At 43.4% G+C, this 22,571-nt stretch overlaps 1 protein-coding gene and 2 long non-coding RNA genes across 9 annotated transcripts in view; 2 read left to right on the top strand and 1 right to left on the bottom strand.

The window, feature by feature from the left end:
• LOC138945829 (hemocyte protein-glutamine gamma-glutamyltransferase-like) overlaps positions 1 to 22,571 on the top strand; it is a 163,287-nt gene that overhangs the window by 65,266 nt on the left and 75,450 nt on the right. The window lies entirely within an intron of this gene.
• The window catches only part of LOC138945691 (uncharacterized), a 43,141-nt gene that overhangs the window by 5,718 nt on the left and 14,852 nt on the right, over positions 1 to 22,571 (bottom strand). The window lies entirely within an intron of this gene.
• On the top strand, positions 1,569 to 6,503 carry LOC138945675 (uncharacterized). Of its 5 annotated transcripts, none has more exons than XR_011449067.1 (4): positions 1,569 to 2,184; positions 3,049 to 3,125; positions 5,794 to 5,908; positions 6,306 to 6,503. It is a non-coding gene; the product is annotated as an uncharacterized lncRNA (long non-coding RNA). The 5 variants fall into 5 exon arrangements; XR_011449070.1 differs by lacking the exon at positions 1,569 to 2,184 and adding an exon at positions 2,257 to 2,361; XR_011449073.1 differs by lacking the exon at positions 1,569 to 2,184 and adding an exon at positions 2,368 to 2,596.

Raw genomic sequence — 22,571 nt, 5'->3', positions numbered from 1 at the left:
TGTGTGTGTGTACATGACTTTAAATAAGCATGGATGTGTGCACTCGATTGTGTGTGTGAACCATGTATATATTTTCTGTTGTCAATTACATATGTTATACTATGCGTTTGAATCATTAAGTATTTTAGACGTCATACTTTTTTTCGTATCTTCACGATGGCTTTTTACCCGTTTAAATTTTAATGCTTCCAACTTTCAAAGCGCTGCACGGCTGGGAAGAGATGCGCACTTTTATCACTGTTGTTCATGTAGACGTAATCATGGATTCATGCAAACGTCATACCTGCTGTATTTTATTTTGTTTGTTTGTATAGTCGCGTGCGGTCGCGCAGTCTTTTTGGTCAGTTCCGATTACCTCCCATTGATGCGAAAACCTATATGACTGTTTTTTGTTATTTTTCTCTCTGTTAATTCACCAGTGGCTATGTAACATGTGTTACAGAATTGCACCGGTGTAAGGGTTAACATTTTATTTTTCACCAAGAGAATATAATTCATTATATGCGGGATAATGTGCGGGGGGGGGGGGGGGGGGGGGGAGGGGTGCAAACAACATTTTCACAAGCACATAACCAACAAAATGACATCGCATGCGCAGCACACAAAGTGCGTAGCACGGGTACCACTAGTTCTGTAATATTACAGGTGCCATCATTCCTTCCTGTGAAAACCATTTATTTCATGGATATAATAGATATATATACTTTCATCATTAAAATTAAAAAGATAATCTGTCATCATTAAAATTAAAAAGACTTCCTCACAAGAACCTTTCTAACGACATGATATCTTGTTATGCTGCTGATGTGAGCGGCTTTTCTGGAATGTGATGGAAAGTTACTATTTTTCAAATTCAGCATGAGCCCTCATCCCACACACATTCCCTATTTAGCGTTGACACCTTACAGTTTTGTTGAGAAATGTGATGTGAATTCATTCAGAAAATTATAACTCTGCGCAGGGGCAGTCAGGGTGTTGAATGTAGAAGTAGGTATCCAAGTACACAGGCGGTATTACAATTTACATTGTAACTCTTATTCCATGTAAAAAAAAAAACTATAAAAAAATAAAACTTGCCAGATCTGTGATTGTGAGCCAAGGAAAGGACTGACTGTATTTAAAATAATTCCAGTAATGAGTAAATCTTTCATTCTAGCTATTTCATGTTTTACTTTCTTGCATCACAATAGTTCAATGTTCATACAAACAGTATAATGCACTTTATGAGTATAGGGTTGCAACAAACTTTAAGATCATAAGATGAGAAGGAGAGAGAAAATAAAGATATTTGTACCATTATGTATATAAAGTACATCATACCAATTACCATGCACAGTATTACTATGCATCTTCAAATACATGTATGAATAATTTCATCTACAAAGTACTTGTTATTCAATTTACAAAGAACAAAAGACAGTACATGTTTATAGCTTCAGACTACCATCACCAATACCTAATGTTACATATATATTTTACCATACAGATTTGACAAGCAAAAGCTGCAAGTGGTAAAGAAATGTGTAACTTACTCTTCAGGAGTAGTCTAGTCTGTAATGTAAAGCACCACGCCAAGTCATAACTCATAACTCATAACTCATAACTCATAACATTTTATTGATCCAACAAAGGAAATTAAATTGGTCATCAGCACATATAGGTCATTAAACATATAGTGTCCACGCCGCCATTTTGGAGTTTTTTTTGTCGAATTCGGCCGATTTGAAGAATTTGCGGAATTTAGTGTACCTTAATTAAGACGCACCTGGCCCGGTTTGCTCAATAAAGCACCACAAGTATGCTAAATAATTAATTAAACATGATTAAATTGGCGACTGCTCTCCACCATTTGAAGATTAAAATTGGCCGTCATAGACTGGTTTCCGTCGCGAGCGTGCCGTTTTCATGACGACTCAAAACAATGGCGGATGGGATGGCCGCTTTGTGCCAACAAGCCCACACGTTTCAGTAAGAAATCGACTCAAGGTGGTTCAGAAACCAGCAGACTGACTGGGAACGACACAGAATTACGAGAAATTCATGCTCGACGCACAAAATGCAAAGTTATCAATTCAGCAAGCAGTGGGAAAGTTGGATTGAACTGCATGAGTGTTACCGTCGTGTGGTGGTGTGCGCTGACTACCCACGACGCAGAGCTCTCTCGATCTCCTGCTGCCGGGATTTGTAAGTAAAGCAAGTGTTGTGTAGACTTTGGACAGACCTAGACAAATGTTGCTGCCGTTTTTGTCTGTGTGTCTGCTGGTGTGTTGAGCGAATGAAGCACCCATCAAGCGAGTGCACAAACGTGTAGTGTGCAGGGTCGATTGAGTCCAGTTTTGGTTTGAACACGGACACGCCACGGTGTGTGTGTGTGTGTCTGTGCACTGCACAGGAGCTTGTATCAAAGTGCCGGTCGATCATTATTTACTCCTTCATCCCTACAGTCTTCTTACAACTACATACTACGCATTCGCTAGCCTAGTAAGGGCGTACATGCAGGAGTAAATAATGATCAACTGGCAGTTGGGTACAAGCTGAAGCTCCTGTGGTGCACTGTATAGGAGACTGAGCCCTGACACTGTGACATACAGACAGAGTAGGTAATCCCCCTAAAAATTGTTTTGAGATGGAAAAAGTAAGGTCAGTCAGCACAGTCTTTGGATGTAGTGCAACAGAAAATGTTATTTATAACTGACATTTTATATTGTCAGCGGTATGAGTTTTTCTGTGCCTAAAGTTTTTAATGTTGTGATTTTGCAGGAAAAACTATGATTGAAGCTTATTGTAAGGCTTTGTGAAAGGGTAACTTTTTAACGAAGATCACATTCTTCCTCGGACAGCGTTCATTGAAGCAAACACTAAATGCGGCAGAATCTCATTCATCCTTTCTTTTTTAACTGCCATTTTTAAGTGTCGCTGTGCATGTTGAAAGCTTCATGTTCAGAACTGATGTTGCTGTAGAACTGTATGTAATTGGCCAGCCTTTGGTTTACACTTAGTGGTTTATATGTTGCTATAATTACTAGAACTATTTTTTTTAATTTTCAGGGGAAAAGCACCCGGACATCAAACATTCTTGCAATGTGTGGCAATAATGGTTTAAAATATTTTGGACAAAGCTCAAGGTGAGTTTAAATGTTCATAATTCTGATGTAAGTCAAGCTTATCTTTTATCTTGAGTAACTATCTCTGTCATGTTTCTCTCAGGCTGCGCGACCGACAGAAAAGTTGCCAGGAACCGATTCCTTGAGTGTGGCCAATTGTTCCCCATTTCTGGTTCACTTGAGCTGCAGGCAATTTTGTTGAGTGATTAAAAGTTATGGATTCTTTAAAAAGGTGTACGTTTGAGGATAAGACACTGTCAAAGTTTTGAAACAGTATTTTTCTTCTTCATGGTTATAAAAAAACTGCAGCACCTGTGTTCAATTTCTGAAGATGCATTATTACTACAGTGGCACCCCCCTTTTACGACCTCAAACAATCTGAGAAAATCGAGTCTAAAAAAGGAACGAGTCTTAAAATGGGGGTAATTTTACAGAGGTTATGAACAGAAAATGTGAGAAAACAAGGTCTTAAAAAGAAGGGAGTTTTAAATTGGGGGGTCATAGAAGGGAGGTTCCACTGCATTAATCATGCCATGGAAATCATGATCAGTTTACAGATAAATACAATGACAATTAAAAGCAATTTGCAGCCCAGTGTCTTATTATTTGATCATATTCTGTCTATTTTTATCATTGCATCTTTGCTACAGAAATTCATGGTTACATCTTGACCAAAAGTCAATTATTATCAATAAACCAAACAACATGCGCACACAAAAACATACTCAATTGTCAAGAACAGTGTCTATTTTTATTCCATGTAGATCTCAAATCCACAGGCACACATTCTCTCTGCACAGTTCAAAGGTGCTACACATGAAACTATTCTTGGAATTCGAGCACTTTTCAACACCTGTATATATTTGTTTTGCACAAGTTTTACTAGACCTGTGAATTCAACGCATTAATCAATACACTTTCACGACCCTTCCCCAGACTTTATTGCTCATGTCAGCTGTTTCCGTCCATGCACAAATAGTCACCCTGTATGTATCTTTCGCTTGATATGCAAGTGTCTAAACAGAAAGAAAAAACACTAAAAACCAAACACAAAAATTCATTCAGTGAGAGTGAATGTACACACATCCTAAAAAACACGAAATGAATAGTCATTCTGTCAGTCTTTGATACTGATCCAAGACATTGATGTGACGAAGAAAGGGGTAAGTTTATTTTAGAAAGCTAAAATCTTTCAGAGGGAAGTGGTGTTAGGCCTAAAAAAAAAATAGGTGTGGTTACGGTAACCCGACCTACCCTATTTTTAGGGGCCGATCCTATAACTTTTTATTACATTTGTAAAAAAAAAAAAAAAAAAAAAAAAAAAAAAAAAAAAAAAAAAAACAGTGCAAAAAACGCAATGAAAGCGCCGGTGTCGCACACTTATTTCCCTGTCAAGTACCGTTTTTCCTCGAGTTCGACCCCTGCGTCTTGTATAACGAAGCGCCTAATCCGTGTATGAAATATGAAAAAAATCAAAGAGACCGCTTGAGTACCAGTCAAACAACTTGTGATAATGCATGTTTCAGCTACTAGGTACTGCCCTGCCTTTGATCTGGCCGCACACACAGATTTCCACTCTGTTAAACTCGGTCACTGACCGGTCACTGACCCCGATGCAGGAAGTGTTTCCTCTCTCAGATATGACAGGGGAACCACCTCTCATGGCAAAAACTGGGTCATTGACCCCTGGGAAGAAGGTCGTGTCTTTTAACAAGGCCACCCAGCTATCACAATGCCTTTGGTCACTGACCGGTCACTGACCCCGATGCAGGAAGTGTTTCCTCTCTCAGATATGACAGGGGAACCACCTCTCATGGCAAAAACTGGGTCATTTTGGTGCGCCCTATTGGCCCCCTGCGTCCAATGGGTGACTGGATTACAATTTTTTTTTTTAAAAGAAGGGGGTGCGTCTTCGATAACAAAGGGCCTTGTCACCCGGAAAGTACGGTAGGTTTAATTTGTACACATTAGAAGAAAAAAAGTTTTTAAAAAAAAAGTGATTGCCTACCTACCTACCCTATTTTTTTTGGCTATGTTACCGTAACCACACCTATTTTTTTGTTTGGCCTTATCAAACACTGGTCGTTTCACATGCTCCCTGGAAATCACTGAAAGCAGACCTCTTCAACTTCAGAAGACCCTCCCTCGTCTTATTTTTGAGGGGCTATCTAGAGATACTCCAGTGCCGAGAGTATGAAATAAATAAATATATAGCTGTCTGTCAGCGTTCTCTAAAATGAAAATGTCTCTACAAGGTGCAGAACTGTGCACATAATAAAAAAACACCACACACACAACATATGTTCAAACACTGATCCAAATGTTGGGGGTGGGCGTTTACTAGGTACTAACGGCGCTTACAAGGTAGATTACAGTACATTAAAAAAGCAAAAAACTATATACATTATTTGTATTTTTGACCAAATTATGACATTTTACACTGATTGAGACAGTCAGTGTTCCTCAAGGTGAACAAGGACTGTCAAGGCAGGGGCGGACGAGGGGGGGGGGGTTCTGGGGTTTCCGGAAACCTCCCCCCCAGCCAAAAAATAAAAATATTTTTTTTTGTTTTTTTTTGTGTTGTTTCAATTTTTGGGGTATTAATCAGTGACAAAATCTGCTGCCTGAAACTGGTAATGATCATCCTCAGAATGCACCAGATTGCACCATTTTGCATCCTTTTTTTCAGAATTTTCCCGGGGGGGCATGCCCCCGGACCCCCCTAGCAAGCTAGGCGCTTTGCACCGTCGGCTCGGCGCTTCGCGCCTTCACACCCATAAAATGAACTGATCCGCCCCTGCAAGGTGTGTATAAAATGTCATATTTTTGTCAAAAATACAAATAACATTTATGTATCGATTGGTTCTGGTTAGAATTCCTTTTAATTGTTTTTAATGTACAAACATGCACTATTTTGTAGTCTCAGCTGGCCGTCTAATATGGAATGTGACAGAGCATGTGTAAACCAACCCACACAGAAACGCACTTTGTTTAACACCACAATGTACTCCAATGCAGGCAACAAGGAAGAAAGTCAGTTTACTGGCCAGTTGGATGTATAATGTCATTCCTATGACCCATACACAGCAACTGCACATGTCAACTCTTACACCTTCACCCGAATAGCCAATATCTTTCCTCAATATAACTGAATGATGCGTATCGTTTGGCTTTATTGATCTTTCCCTCTTCTTCTTCCAGGACCAGGGCATCTTCAATCTCTTCTTTGTGTGTGGGCCAGTAGGAGCCTGCTGTCATCAAGCACCAGTGCCTTGAAGTCCTGGAGCATAAACAGAAAATCACCCATCAGTGAAGACACTTAATTCAAACTTCGAAAAGGGTTGAAAAAATTAACCAAATGCAAGAAAAAGTGTGAAAATAAAGAGTTACAGAAGAGTGTTTGTAATCTATTCATGTACGTAATGGATTGCAAGTGTGAGTAAAAGGTGGTGGTGGGTGGGAGAGGGGGGATGGGATATACCTGTGGGCATTGGCTTTCCAGATTTTTAGCATTCTGACACACTTAGCATTCTCACACTGACAAGTGTGAAAATGTGACGTGTTCTAGTGCTCCTGACGAGCAAAAGTGTCAGTTACACATCTTTGGCTACTTGAAATGAATGCCCAGTTTACCATTGCATTGTACAGTGAAACCCTAACTTTGCCCCCCCCCCCTTTTAAAAAAACACAACATTTGTCTTAAAAGACACTATTTTCTCAGATTCCTGTTTATAACCTCTATTCTAAGACATTCTGCTTTTCTTTGATTGAGTTTGCTGTATATAAATATATATCTTAAAAGGGCTCCACTGTATCTCTAAAAAAATTTCTCTACAAGAGGTATTGTAGCAGCATCTGTCAAGTGCTCAACCGCAAAAAGGTCAATTTGATATAATTATTCAATACTTATGTTTCAAGCTAAGCAGACCAGCTGTTTGACATGTGGTTGGAAAATGTGCTTCAGGGATTGTCTTATTTGAAAAAAAAATGAACAGGAAGGCAGATATCTATTTGAACTGCAAAGCAGACACAATTCAAAAACCTACACATCATTATTATAACTTCCTACATAACAGCATGATCATGGAATCTGTTGGCCAATGTGTCAGATCATAACGATCATTATGGAGGCAGAAATGATCCCCTCAATCTGTAAAATATCTTTCTTTACAAACAGCATACAGGTGTAGCTAAAACAGAATTCATACTACAGTGGAACCCCCTTTTACGATCTCCCAAAATCTGATAAAATCAGGTATTTAAAAGCAAGGTCTAAATATAGGGGAGATCTTGAATTGTAAAGGTTTTTAAAAGGGGGGGGGGTTCATGGTACAGCACCCCAATTGTGAGGACTGTTCATTTATTTCCCTTTATGAGACACTAAAAGGTTGGGGCGGGGATATAGCTCAGTTGGTAGCGCGCTGGATTTGTATTCAGTTGGCCGCTGTCAGCGCGAGTTCGATCCCAGGTTGGGCGGAAATTTATTTCACAGAGTCAACTTTGTGTGCAGACTCTCTTCGGTGTCCGAACCACCCCCCGTGTATACTACATTGGGTGTGCACGTTAAAGATCCCACGATTGACAAAAGGGTCTTTCCTGGCAAAATTGCTTAGGCACAGTTAATAATTGTCTACCATACCCGTGTGACTTGGAATAAGGCCGTGAAAGGTAAATATGCGCCGACATGGCTGCAATCTACTGGCCGTATAAAATTTCATCTCACACGGCATCACTGCAGAGCGCCTAGAACTGTACCCACGGAATATGCGCGATATAAGCGTCATTGATTGATTGATTTAAAAATAGGAAGTCTTAAAATGAAGGTGAATTTGCATAGGTTATGACCAGAAAATCTTAAAAGCAAGGTCTAAATATAGGGGAGATCTTGAATTGTAAAGGTTTTTAAAAGGAGGGGGGGGGGGTTCATGGTACAGCACCCCAATTGTGAGGACTGTTCATTTATTTCCCATTATGAGACACTAAAAGGTTGTGGGTACTGAAATATAACTGCACAAAATATCTTGACAAAATCTGGATGCTGAAGCTGAATTTTCATTCTTTTTCAATATTTTTTGAAACCAGGAAATACACACATTCCCTAGAATGAAAAAAAAGCACCGGTAATGTAATTTGTGACTGAGACCTAAAAACCTCACCGTTAGTCATTATTTAGTATACCCTGTAACAAAGTCTTCGACCTCACAAATCTTGCAGAATAAAAAGGTACTTACTCGAATGATTGAGTTTGGAGGAGGCGTGGGGTTTGAGGGGGCGAAGCAGTGAGAGAAAGTACTTATAACTATAGTCCTGATTCACCTTCAAATAGTTTTTTGGGCCACCCAGACCACTATTTACACCCCCACTTACACACAATTTTACTTATTTTCTGCACACATTACATTCTTAAAACACACACACATCCACACATAACTGTAAGTACACAACACGCACTGATTTTCTTGACATTGTTCAGTTGGATGAATGTGATAGCACTCTATTGGAATTCACAAAATTACCCTTGGCTCTAACATCATAAGTCTTTTTCTTTTAACTCCTGCACACAGAGAAAGTATCTATTAATATTATAAGTATAACTAGTCCTCACTTACCTTCAAATTGTTATTCGGATCAGCCTTCCCCTTGCCCAGCAAACCAATTTCAGTTTGAGAAGACTTGGACCAGTCCCTGCCTCTGCATTAGCTCACACCTCTGCTAATTCCTCTCCCTATCCTGCCTCGATGTGCACTTTTCTCTTGAAGTTGAACGAGCAGCCTGGCCGCTTGTTGTTTTGAATGTAAAACTTCCATAGCCTGAAAATAAAGACAAATGCTTGAAAAGAATACACTATATATTAATCAATCTCCCTTACAGTTAATGAGTTATTTGTAGCAAACTTCAATCATAATCAGGAAAAGCTCACTTGAGTTTTGACAGCTGACACACAACGTTCACACACACAACAGTGTAGTTTGTACTCTTTTTTTCACGTGTATACAAAAATACAATTTATATATATATGTGATTATATCACAAGCATAATACACACACACACACACACACACACACACACACACACAAACACACACATAATCACACTCATGCACAAAGTGACACACACACACAGTCACATTCATGCACACACACACACAGTGATACAAGTCTCTCTCACACACACACACACACAACAAATGCACAAGACACTGATATCCTCGACATTGTTCAGAGGGATAAGTATAATTTCTTCTCTTTTGGGTTACTATTGTAGTGTCTGTGGATTTCCCTTACGGAGTAAGGGGAGTAAGGGAAACAACTCCCTTTTCCCCTCCCGTGACCGGAACCAATAAGCCACGCTTCGGCGGGCTTATTGGGCAGTGTTATAACTTATACCGAAGACCCAAGAGACCAGACGTATTGACCGGAGCGCGCCATAACATGAGACTTAGGTAAGTCTACCTGTTGGGGCTCGCTAACCCTTTATGTGACTCAATGATGTAGTCGTGGCGTTATGCTGTCCGGGCTTACGATAAGGCTGGGCCTTACAAGCCCCGGACGGCGTTTACGTCTTTTAATTAGCAGCACTTTCCGAGCTGGGCTTGGGTGCTGCCTTTTACCACGTGTGTTTACATGTACGTCAGAGCGATAGAGTGCATGCGTGAAATGTCTCGTCTTGTTATATGTTTACAGCTCGGCCGTTACTACAATGGTGTCAGAAGTTCGTTTTACGAACCTGCGCCGGCGTATAGCTGTGGCTAATATTTTTTTTTTTACAGTTATTTTTGTAGTTGAGTTACAGAGGGTGAGCCTGCTCTTAGAGGTAGGCTGATGTCGGGCAGGGGTTAGCCTGGGACGGTGGTAGTGTCCTAGGTTTGACTCCCGTGCCTTTTCTGTTTAATGTGACATGTTGCAACCGGCATGTCATAATGTTTGGTACAAAGTTTTGTATTTCCCATGAATGCAATATTATTGTGTTTAGGGCACGTGGGAAGGGGCATTTTATATATGGCGGCCGAACGGCTGGCCAGTGCCTATCTTCCTGACGTCACATGACCTCATGAATATTAAATGAGGTTGTGTTGCCCTTTCACTGGTGCATTTTTGGGAGATTGTCAGTGTTTGTTATGGTTGTTACTTGTTTGTTTTGTGTTGTTATTGTTGTTTGTTTGTCGCTGTTCCTTTCGTCTGGTTCATGTTTTCTAACATGAATTTTGCTTGTTAGGGCAGTTGTTTTTGTTGTTTATTTGTCGCTGTTCCTTTCGTCTGGTTCATGTTTTCTAACATGAATTTTGCTTGTTAGGGCAGTTGTTTTTGTTGTTTATTTGTCGCTGTTCCTTTCGTCTGGTTCATGTTTTCTAACATGAATTTTGCTTGTTAGGGCAGTTGTTTTTGTTGTTTATTTGTCGCTGTTCCTTTCGTCTGGTTCATGTTTTCTAACATGAATTTTGCTTGTTAGGGCAGTTGTTTTTGTTGTTTGTTTGTCGCTGTTCCTTTCGTCTGGTTCATGTTTTCTAACATGAATTTTGCTTGTTAGGGCAGTTGTTATTGTGTTTGTTTGTCGCTGTTCCTTTCGTCTGATCCATACTTCTAGTGTGGATTTTGCTTGTTAGGGCAGTTATTTGTTTGTTGTTGTGGTATCTATTTTGAATAGCCGTAACATCTGCTATAGGATGTTTTTTATTTATTTCTTTTCCTGATTTATTACACTACAATAGTTTGCTGACCGTGTCCGGGCGTGCGCCAGAGATGCATACCCGGATCTCCCTGCGGAATACGTAGGGAAAGAGGTGATTAGGCGTTACCAACAGGGTCTCCCGCATTACGTCGCTTGATCGGGCTGTGGAGCATACACTATTGTATTCAGAGAGCCGTAAATCCCTCTACGGGACACACAGAGTGTCCCGGGTCTCGGAGGAGGAAGGGGAGAGCAATATTAATCGGGTCAAGTCCCCGGAGGGAGAGGAGGCTCGGCGGTCTGAGGGTGACAACCTACGCGCTCTACTGGAAAGGTTCGAGTCATGTTGCGAACGCCAGAGTGGCGCCTCTGCGAGGGAAAGGGCGCTGGAACAAAAGGTGGAGACGCTGATTGAGACCCTGCCCTCCTCCTCTCTTTATTCTAAAGAGAGGAGGAGGTCTAAGAAGACGGCAGGGTCTCACCAGCTTTAGCCCCCCCCCCCCCCCTCTGCCCTGAATTAGAGGCGAAGAGGTCTGAGAAGCAGACTGGATTCAACCAACCCCCCCTCCCCCACACACAGTCATGCAGAATAGAGAGAGGAGGAGGTCTAAGAAGACGGCAGGGTCTCACCAGCTTTAGGCCCCCCCACCCCCCCTCTGCCCTGAATTAGAGGCGAAGGGGTCTAAGAAGCAGACTGGATTCAACCAACCCCCTCCGCCACAGTCGGTCATCCAGAATAAAGAGAGGAGGAGGGCAGGGTCTCAATCAGCGTTAACACCCCCCCCCCCCCCCCGGATTAGAGGCGAAAGGGTCTAAGAAGCAGACGGGTTCCGCCAACCTCCTGATCAAGTTATCCCTAATTAGATGGGGGAAAAAGCTGAGAGTAAGAGGTATTGGAGAAGGTGGGGAGGGTCGTTGATTATTCTTAGTTGGGCTGGACCCAGGGATTACCGAAGCAATTGTCCCCCAGCTATCAGATGTCCCGCCAGGGATCGCCAAGGGGAGAGAGCGATCTATCCCCCATATCGTCTGGCAGGACTCGGAGGTCTCGCCATGGATCACCGAGGGGAGAGAGCGATCTATCCCCCATATCGTCTGGCAGGACTCTGAAGTCTCGCCATGGATCACCGAGGGGAGAGAGCGATTTATCCCCCCACCTATCGTCTGGCAGGACTCTGAAGTCTTGCCATAGATCACTGAGAGCGGTCGTGACCCAGTTATCTTCGGACGGGACTTGGATGTCCCGCCATAGATCACCGAGGTGGAAAGGGCAATCGTGACCCAGTTATCATCGGACGGGACTTAGATGTCTCGCCAAGGGGAGAGAGCGATCTATCCCCCGTATCGTCTGGCGGGACTCGGAAGTCTCGCCATGGATCACCGAGGGGAGAGAGCGATTTATCCCCCCACCTATCGTCTGGCAGGACTCTGAAGTCTTGCCATAGATCACTGAAAGAGATCGTGACCCAGCCATCGTCGGGCGGGACTCGGATGACCCGCCATAGATCACCGAGGAGAAGCGTGCGATCGTGACCCAGTTATCTTCGGACGGGACTTGGATGTCCCGCCATTGATCACCAAGGTGGAAAGGGCAATCGTGACCCAGTTTTCGTCGGACGGGACTTGGATGTCCCGCCATAGATCACTGAGGAAGAGAGGGCAATCATGACCGAGTTATCATCGGACGGGACGTAAATGTCTCGCCGAGGGGAGAGAGCGATCTATCCCCCACCTATCGTCGGGCAGGACTCTGAAGTCTTGCCATGGATCACTGAGGGGAGAGAGCGATTTATTTCCCCACTTGTCGTCTGGCAGGACTCAGAAGTCTCGCCACTAAACACTCAGAGGAGGTACACGTGGACAAGGCCCTCAACCCCCTCTCCCCGACGGGTACAAGAGTACAAACCAGGGCAGGATAGGGGGTGACCACTACCAGTCTGCTGGATGATGATTCTCGCTATGTGTCCCCCCTTCACTACGTGCTATACGGGGACCCCCAAGAAGAGGACGTTTTTTCCCATGGTCACCCCCATGTTGACAAACAAAGGGCTGGGCGAATCAAGCTGCTGCCACCTGGTCCTCCTAGGAGCCATTCCTCAACACCCAAGGGACGAGTCATGGAACCGACGCCTCCCCAGTAGACAAGGAGAGTGGGGCGGAGCGTTCCCCTTAAACCATGGAGATTGCACTAGTGGGGGAAGCCTGCCTCTCCAGCGCTAGAGGAAGAACAAGAACTGCTCCAGGATGGACCTCCACCCCAACCATGGAGGTTCAGTCCCAGGGGATAAAGGCTAGGCGTTCTGTATCTGCGGATGCAGTAGCCGCACATTCTCATAGGGACTGTCTGACTCGACACACACCAACAGCCTCATGTGAGGCAGAAGTTAGGGTTGGGAAGGTTTTAAATCTTACGGAGGGAGACTCGCTTAATAAAAGGGGGGAAGTGATGTCTCTAGCCAGAGAACAGTGAAACAAGAGGCCGGTCAGGCCCCCTTAGGAGACCTGTATCGGAGGATTCTCGGGCGTTAGCTCGTTTTAAGCAAATTGGAGAGGAAAGGGATCACACAGGTGCCTGCCAGAAAGGGGTATGTACCTTAACCTTTATTTTGGGGCTAAGGAATGTGCCACAAAATGACAACTCCCAGGGAATGATAAGAGGGGTCCACAAGAGAAATCATAAGGGCAACCATTGGAAGGTGCGGACTAGCATCCCTGGCTGGGTTCCTCTCGTCTAGAGGGATAGCCAGTGGAGTGGGGGCTCATAGCCACCGAAGTAGTAGTTGCTGAGGGGAACAGGGTGGGCATGCAAAAATTCTGTACTTTACAGTTGTGGACATGCCCTGGCACTAAGCTCAGCAGCCAAAGGGAAGTGTCCCCAACCTCACCTCGACCTGGGTCATAAAGTTGGTACTCGACTCCCCTCATGCAGCTAGTAGACCCGCGGAATAAGATGTAGTCGTCTCTGGATGCATGGCCAGCCCCTAGGCTCTACTCCGTCAAATGGGATCGCAAACCAAACTGCCCTGTTTAGTTCTGCCTTGGGACGAGCCCCCCCCCCCCCCCCCCCTGGGATTTAGGATCAATAGTCCACAGGACAGAGGATCTGCAGCACAGCCCTAGAACTGGAGTGGAGGAGAATATGGGCTCATCGGGCATAACCTGAAGACCTCCGCTCTCTCACATTCTCGGGTCCCACCGCCACATGTTCTCCCTTGTAGCTAGCCGACCCTGGGATGTCAGAAGGTGCCCCAGGGAAACATACAATGTCCTTGAAAGAGGATGGGCCACAACGGCTAGTTTTGTAGCAGCCCCCCTCGAGGCAATAGTCAAAGACAATTCGACAGTCGTAGAGATGTTAGGCAGGCCCACCGCAGACCCCGGGAAGGTTGTTCCACGGAGGCGCAAGGCTAAGCACATCGAGAATAGTAGTCGGGCAGGCCCATTGCAAACCGGGGAAAGTTGTTCCACCGAGGTGCAAGGCTATGCCCAGCTACGAGTACGAGTCAGTTAGGATAAGCAGGCCCAAGTACACCCGCTTCGCCAAGGCGGGAGGCTAGCCTCTGCTAGGGAATAGGCATACAGGGGGTAGGGGCGCTATTTTCAAAACAGGAAGGAATGGTGTGCAATGAGTGGTTTCATGGGGAGTGCGTACAAGTTACGGCTGAAGAGGCGGAGACTATTGAATCTTACACCTGCCCTAGCTGTGCCTAGAAGGGGAGAACAGGAGTTTTCCCCTGGCCCTCATTGGAATGGAAGAAGGGGAGAACAGGAGTTTTCCCCTGGCCCTCATTGGAATGGAAGAAGGGGAGAACAGGAGTTTTCCCCTGGCCCTCATCGGAATGGAAGAAGGGGAGAACAGGAGTTTTCCCCTTGCCCTCATCGGAATGGAAGAAGGGGAGAACAGGAGTTTTCCCCTTGCCCTCATCGGAATGAAAGAAGGGGAGAACAGGAGTTTTCCCCTTGCCCTCATCGGAATGGAAGAAGGGGAGAACAGGAGTTTTCCCCTTGCCCTCATCGGAATGGAAGAAGGGGAGAACAGGAGTTTTCCCCTTGCCCTCATCGGAATGGAAGAAGGGGAGAACAGGAGTTTTCCCCTTGCCCTCATCGGAATGGAAGAAGGGGAGAACAGGAGTTTTCCCCTTGCCCTCATCGGAATGGAAGAAGGGGAGAACAGGAGTTTTCCCCTTGCCCTCATTGGAATGGAAGAAGGGGAGAACAGGAGTTTTCCCCTTGCCCTCATGGGAATGGAAGAAGGGGAGAACGGGAGTTTTCCCCTGGCCTTCGTAGACTGGAACAAGGGAGGAAACCGGAATTGTCCCCAAGCCTCCGCTCGACGGGGCACGGACGTCCTCTCTGGGATCATCATATGGGAGATCAAAATATTTCCCTTGACGTGGCTCGGGTGGTCGCCGCCTGGAGAAGGGTGGAGCAGCGCGAGCTCCTGCAGCTGACGGTGTACAACTCAAGACGGTTTTTGCGTATCACCTCATGAGGGCGTCCGCCCGAACACCGTCCCTGGGTCTCAACCAGCGAATAGACATAGGGACGACGGCCAGGGCCCAGGGAACCTCCGGGGATCCCTGGGAGAAAGTGTGCCCGGCTCTTACCAGCAACCCACGGGGACAAGACAAGGAATGCCCCCCCTGGTAGCAGTCCCTTCCCGGGTAGGCCGGGTTCTGGAAGCCTTTCTACCCAGAAGGGGGCTTCCGGAGTGTAGGGACGCTAATTTCAAAACGGGGGGGAATGTAGTGTCTGTGGATTTCCCTTACGGAGTAAGGGGAGTAAGGGAAACAACTCCCTTTTCCCCTCCCGTGACCGGAACCAATAAGCCACGCTTCGGCGGGCTTATTGGGCAGTGTTATACCGAAGACCCAAGAGACCAGACGTATTGAACGGAGCGCGCCATAACAAGAGACTTAGGTAAGTCTACCTGTTAGGGCTCGCTAACCCTTTATGTGACTCAATGATGTAGTCGTGGCGTTATGCTGTCCGGGCTTACGATAAGGCTGGGCCTTACAAGCCCCGGACGGCGTTTACGTCTTTTAATTAGCAGCACTTTCCGAGCTGGGCTTGGGTGCTGCCTTTTACCACGTGTGTTTACATGTACGTCAGAGCGATAGAGTGCATGCGTGAAATGTCTCGTCTTGTTATATGTTTACAGCTCGGCCGTTACTACACTATTATGAGAAAAGACATAATTTTCAGAGCTCTCTATTTCAGTATTTGTCTGAAACATGAATGCGCTTTGCTTCGAACTCTCGCACGTTTACTGTTCCCTGTGTTCGATCAGTGACATGAATGGAATTTGAAACAAATGAATAAGCTTATAGGTAAAAGCGCAACTTTAGAGACATATATTTGAAATGATCACCAACAGGCAACACATATATGTCCAAGATAATCTGAGTACTGCTTCTAAACAAAGTACGAGCATGATCTTCGAATCATTTTGAGTGCTACAGGGCTTTTTGACTCGCATCGATCGATTCATTTGCAGTCCTGCTGAGAGCAACTTGTACACTGATACTGACTTGTCCTATTGAAAGCTTTATTTCCTGTCAGACAACGTTAACACTTACCTTTTCACTTTCAGACTACAATGATCGCAGGGAGAGGCCATTGTTGACACATTTGACAAGGGAAATCACCCAACCATTACAAGAGTGCTCTTTCCTTGGATTCTGTTACGACAATTAATTAGCTATCAAAACTGTTGAATTTGCAAAGTTAAGTTATTCCTCATGGATGGTAGCATTATTTGTAACGTAGAATCTAACGGTGATGCTTTGAAAGCGATCTGAAGGCCTTTTCCCGGCGGAGACTATCCCTTTAATTAATAATTATAAAAGAATAAGAGAAGAAAATTCATAAAACCCATGAAGTAATATATGTACAACTACAATACCCTTTTTTCTTACACACATGACACACCGACACACCAACACACATGCATACATGCCTACATACATGCCTACATACATACATACATACATACATACATACATACATACATACATACATTCCATGTTAAAGTGTAGTTAAGAACATCACAGTAATTATATCATTGTTTGGATTAACAAATAAGTTCTGATATCTCTCCAGTACATGTATCCATGTTTAAAGGTAAACTGTTGGAACTGGAAGACAGGAGCTGTATGAATGATGCACATCATCTCTGGTTTCTCGGGAGGCCTGAAAAAAACCATAACAATATTATCATAACTATTAACATGTCTTGAAAATGAAATAAGTACTATTTCAACTTCACTATCAGACGATTCAGAGCCAAATCACTCATTAATTCAGTAATTGTTTTGTTTATTCTTTTACAACCATAGTTCATACACTGATACAGCAGCATTTGATTATGTGCATACAGATTAAAGATCAAGCATTTTCTAAACTTAAGTAAAAAAAAGAACACAACAAGCCCACACTCTGTGATTCACACTCACAGTCACATCCAGTTACTCAGTAACACACACATACACAACAGATGAATCTTGCTCAGTTCTACAAAGGCCACGTTTGCTATGGTCATGTCTTGGATTTTAAAAACAATAACGTACCTGCTTGTTGATCCAAACCGATGATTGAAAATCAGTGAGAGTAGTGAAGAACAGTGCGATTCATCGCCAACCTCCCCATTCAAGGCAGACCGTGTCCAAAATCAGCTGTATCATTCACATCCCGATTGAATTCTTTGAGAAGGGCAGTCGGTGTTTCAAGTGGATGTGTTGAACTGCCAAATATTAGATTGTTTTCAATAATATATGAGCCTGTGCCAAAACGTGCTTGCCAAAATGGGACATTTGGGGTTGAAAACCAAACTGGAAATAATACTGTCTAATCTTTACACACTAATTGACTTTGTATATTGTAACTATTTCCATAACCAAAAAGATAACTTGGGCTTTACTTTTTGCGAAAAAACAAAAAAACGCATCAACATAGCTGTGTGTCAACTATAACGCGAGACACAGCATTTTCATAAGTATCTTTATAAGTTCTTAACTGATTTGCTTCAAATTTACTCAGCAAGTAAGATTTACATCCCAAAAGAGATTCATTGAGGAACTTCTAAAATGGACCTTGTATTTTGAAAAATAAGACACCCATCACTGTGTCCTGAGTTACAGTTGACACACTCCAGTCACAAGAAATCCCGTAAAAAAATTAAAAACAGAGAAGATGTTTCAAAGACTAGAATATTTTATTAAAACCATCATTTGCAACTCAAACAAACCTCAAAATCACATGAAAAAGAAAGCAAAGTAGAAAAACTAGTCCCTGCTGTGTCAAATGTAACGGGGTCAAGGAAGACATGAAAATGGCACTGTGTCGCATGTTCCGGTTGACACACAAAGTCAGGAAGACACACTGTATGTGACAAGAGAATAAGAAATGCCAAAATGCCAGGTGTTACATGCAGGAAGTGCAAAATAAGGATAAGATGTCTTCAAATGTACAAATTCATTGGAAAATGGATGGCAAGAATCTCAAAAACACAACAGAAAACTAACCAAAACATTCCCAAATAGTGGTATATTTACACCATCAGCTTATACAGAAAGTTCCTGCAGTTAATGTTCGTGAACATTACATTCCAGTCTGAACGAGTCAAAAGTCATTAAACAAACATTTTGCACTCAAAACTGGTTAAATAAAAATTAAAAATTAAAAGGCAAGTTCATGGAGAAAACAAGGTAAAATTACAAACGCCCAAGGGAAATGTCAATCTCATGAAATGATGAATATCCTCCACATCCACACATTAAGTGTCACTTGCACTCTCAAATAGTCATGCACATAATCAAAGAAACACATGGCACACTAGCACCCTACAAAGGTAAATACAAGACTTGATCAATCACAAATTGGTAATCAGAGATTTTAAAAATATTTGCACCTCTACCAATAAATACACACAAGCATTCAAAGTACCACAATGTACAAGACTAGAGAAAATCACAGATCAGCTTTCACACATAGCTTTAGCTGCCAATGCCTACATGTAAAATAATATGATAATGATAACTGCAAAGTTCGTAAAATTGGCTTCCCCCATCAAATAAATTAATCTACTCGGGCAATGCATGATCAGCAAACTTGCCAGACTGTCACTGTCAGAAGGGAGTCAGACCAAACCAGATGCAGACCTGTTTACACTAAACCCGAGGCAAGGGTACTTTCCCAAAACGTTTTCAAAAACTTGGTGTACTTTGCAAGCAAAGCCATACGCGTGGGTGCAAACGTTGTGCGCGCCTTCGTGAGCGAGGCTGGTACTACATATTGTTCATACGAAATGACAAACACAGGTTACAAGCGATAACGCGCAAAAGTACTGGTTTATTATTTTACATCTGACACTAGGGATCAGTAATGTATATATATCGTTACAGTACCACGTATTGCGGTAAAAAACTTATGAACAGAAAGAAAAAGAGAAAAGAAAACAAATTATTAGACATGGCAAAAGTATCAAATGCATTAACAAGACACGAGAAGTAAAAACAAGAAAAATAAACAATCACAAGACAGGAGAAGACAAACAGACAAGAAAGTTACAATTACCAAACACTCGTTGGTTAGTCCTTCAACAACAATAAAGAGTTACGTTCTGTACGTTCAACAACAATAAAGAATTACGTTCCGTACGTTCAACAATACCATAAGCACTAAGAATACTCAAGAAACTTAGCATACATACGTTTAAAACCAAAATGGCTAGTTTCAGAAAAATACAAAAACGTTGACTCATCAGGCCAGGAATACAAAGCAAACTGTCATACCAAAAAAATCTAACGACAACGTTCCTGCGTTAATCAAAGTCACAAACAAGATATTTACTCATCCACTTTCCCTCAATAACGTTACAAGAAATAAGCCCGTTTACAAACGATCACCACAGACCGCAAGCTTCTTTTACCTAAATTCTTTTAACGTAAGGCTGAAAAAGTCGGAGAAAACGTTTCACTTCGAACTTCGTTAACCACAGAAAACACAAGTTATCATTATAAACATTAGCGACTTTCTAGCGTCTACAAAACATTGCTGTACGTTCACAACACTAGAACAGTTGAACACACAATAAAGAAACACTACAACAAGTCAGACTTTCAACTCACGTTATACATAAACAACTCACAAAGTAATTACAAAATGGCGACCAAAACACAACACAAACAAGTAACAACAAAATTACCTTATGCGCTGTGTGGGTTGACCAGCAGTACCAAAAACGTGTTGCCTCACAAACGAAGGGCACAAAACGATTCACACTTGAGAAACAACTGTCTCCAAGAACATTACGTTGACGTTAAAACATAAGAAACACTCCGTTGGTTCACTTGATAACCTTCATACGTTTACATCAAAACCAAACGCTTCCTAAAACCCTCAGATCGACTGACGAGACAGGAGTCAAGCAGCGGTATTTATGGAAACAAAAACCTAACATGGAATAGTTATTCAAAAGTCAAAGGTCACCGGATTGACCAACCAACAACATTCCTAAGACAGAATCGGGTGAAACTACTATTTTACAACCAATCAGTAACCGATCACGCACTCCGTGCATGCCCAAAACTTAAAACGGTATATTTAACAGAAAGAAGACCAAGGAACTAGCTGACATCACAAAGCTAAAAACACGTGAGTCACACGTATTCTAAAACTTGCAACGCAGATTCGCAGGGCTCACCTCAAAATCAAAACACGGAAAAGAGCACGTGAATCTCACGGTGTTCTAGAACTAAACGACGCAGTTTGTGACACTCCGACCAAAACCAGGTCACAACAACTGAACAAGGAGCACGTGAATCTCACGTAAAAATATTAACGCTCCACAAAACGGGTCACAACAAAGTGACACAATAAAAACACGGTTTACTTCTTTTTACATCGTGCAATGGCTTGAGCAAACGTAATTACAACAAAAGTAGGTGACTGCATGCCACATCGGCATGCACACTCCCACCGGAAATTATATTAATATAATTTACTTCAAAAACCTTTGTACAAACATATTCCTTATATCAAAAGAATAACGACGCAGATTTAGACATTTCAAATTTAGAACTCAAAATCATTGTGTTGCAAAACATTTACACAACAATATTACGGTTCAATCACTTTCAGTGTTTCAACACATCTCGTTTCAACTAAATGCCACTGGTCATTTACTCGACGGCATAAAGAAAACGCACCACTTAAAACATAAATGTCCGTTACATCATCTGGTATAAAAACAAACTGCAACAATCTACAACTGTCAAATTGGAAAAACACTCCAAAGTTCAATGTTCTTTCAGTTCGCTTACACAGCTTTGTCTTTGTGATTTTCACGATCTACTAACACAGTCATTTTGTGAATAGGTCGCTCTAATATGCGACTATCACCAGTGGGACGGCCGTGATTGTCTAGAGCCTTTGTTCCAACATGCACTTTCACTCGTATGACCAGTCCATCAGATCCCGGCATCACTTCGACTACACGAGCCATGCACCACTCTGATCTGCACAAGTTCTGGTCATGCAAGACAACAACATCTCCCACCTGTACGTTTGCCTGGGGACGTTGCCAGACACGACGTTTCTGCAAAAGTGAAAGGTACTGGCTCTTCCATAGCAGCCAGAATTCGTCTGCCATCCGCTGGACACAGCGCCAACGTTTCCTGGCGTACAGGTCTGGATCTTCAAACACACCAGGGGGCGGAAGGATGGCACCTGACTTCATGGTAAGGACGTGGTTGGGGGTCAAAGGGCGTGGTCCATCTGCCGATTCCAATGACTCGACAGACAGTGGTCGACTGTTCACGATGGCCATCACCTCGTATAGGAACGTACGAAGTGATGAGGTAGTGAGACGCTGGCCTGATCTTCTGAGAAGACCATTCAGGATGCTGCGTATCGTTCGGATCTGACGCTCCCAAACGCCACCCATGTGACTAGCTGCAGGGGGGTTGAACCTGAACTCACATTTGCTTTCCAGCATCTTTGATGTCAGTCGTTCAGAGTCCATCTCTTTCCATGCCAGTTTGAACTCATTGCATGCACCTACAAAGTTCGTTCCTTTGTCACACCGAATGCGTGATATGTTTCCTCGCATGGAGACAACAATGCGTAGGGCGTTGATGAAGGAATCACTTGACATGTCATCCAGGGTTTCAATGTGGATTGCCCTAGAGGCAAAATACGTCACGATCAGCCCGTACAAGATTAATGTCATGAACTTGACGCAGTCATCACGGTACCCTTGTTTTTTCTGGCGTTTCAGGCCCTTCAGATGCTTGACTGCGGCACCTCTGTTGTCGGGGAGGGACGGTTTCTCTGGTCGAAATGGTAAGGGCATCTCGTAGTGACCAGCTTCGTTGATCTTCACGTTTTCCTTCACGATCTTCGCAAACTTTACATCGTCCTGGGACATGGATCCTGAGTCACTTGCAAAGTCTCTTTCCATAACATGTAATGGGTCAGTACACGAGACTTCGTCCACCTGTACCTTGTAGACGTGAGCTACACGTTCTTCTTCCCTCGATCCTGGCTTGACGATGACGCGCATGGACGAGGCTATGCCATCAAAGGCGACGGAATGCGGTGCCTTGCCGACGATGCTCCAACCTAACTTAGTCTCTACTGCGAATGGCAGTCCTTGGACAACGTTTAGGGGCATGAGGGCTTCAGCGCAGTCGTAGCCAATGAGGAGGCCTGCTTCGCAGTCAGGGTACAAGGGGGGCAGTTTAGGAGACAGGTGTTGGAGATGTGGGTAAGCTTTGACAGTCTCTGAGGTGGGGATA

The sequence above is a fragment of the Littorina saxatilis genome, linkage group LG1, assembly GCF_037325665.1.
Source record: "Littorina saxatilis isolate snail1 linkage group LG1, US_GU_Lsax_2.0, whole genome shotgun sequence".
Classification (NCBI taxonomy): domain Eukaryota; kingdom Metazoa; phylum Mollusca; class Gastropoda; order Littorinimorpha; family Littorinidae; genus Littorina; species Littorina saxatilis.
The sequence above is the reverse complement of the archived record's forward strand: the minus strand, read 5'-3'. Positions and strand labels throughout refer to the sequence as shown.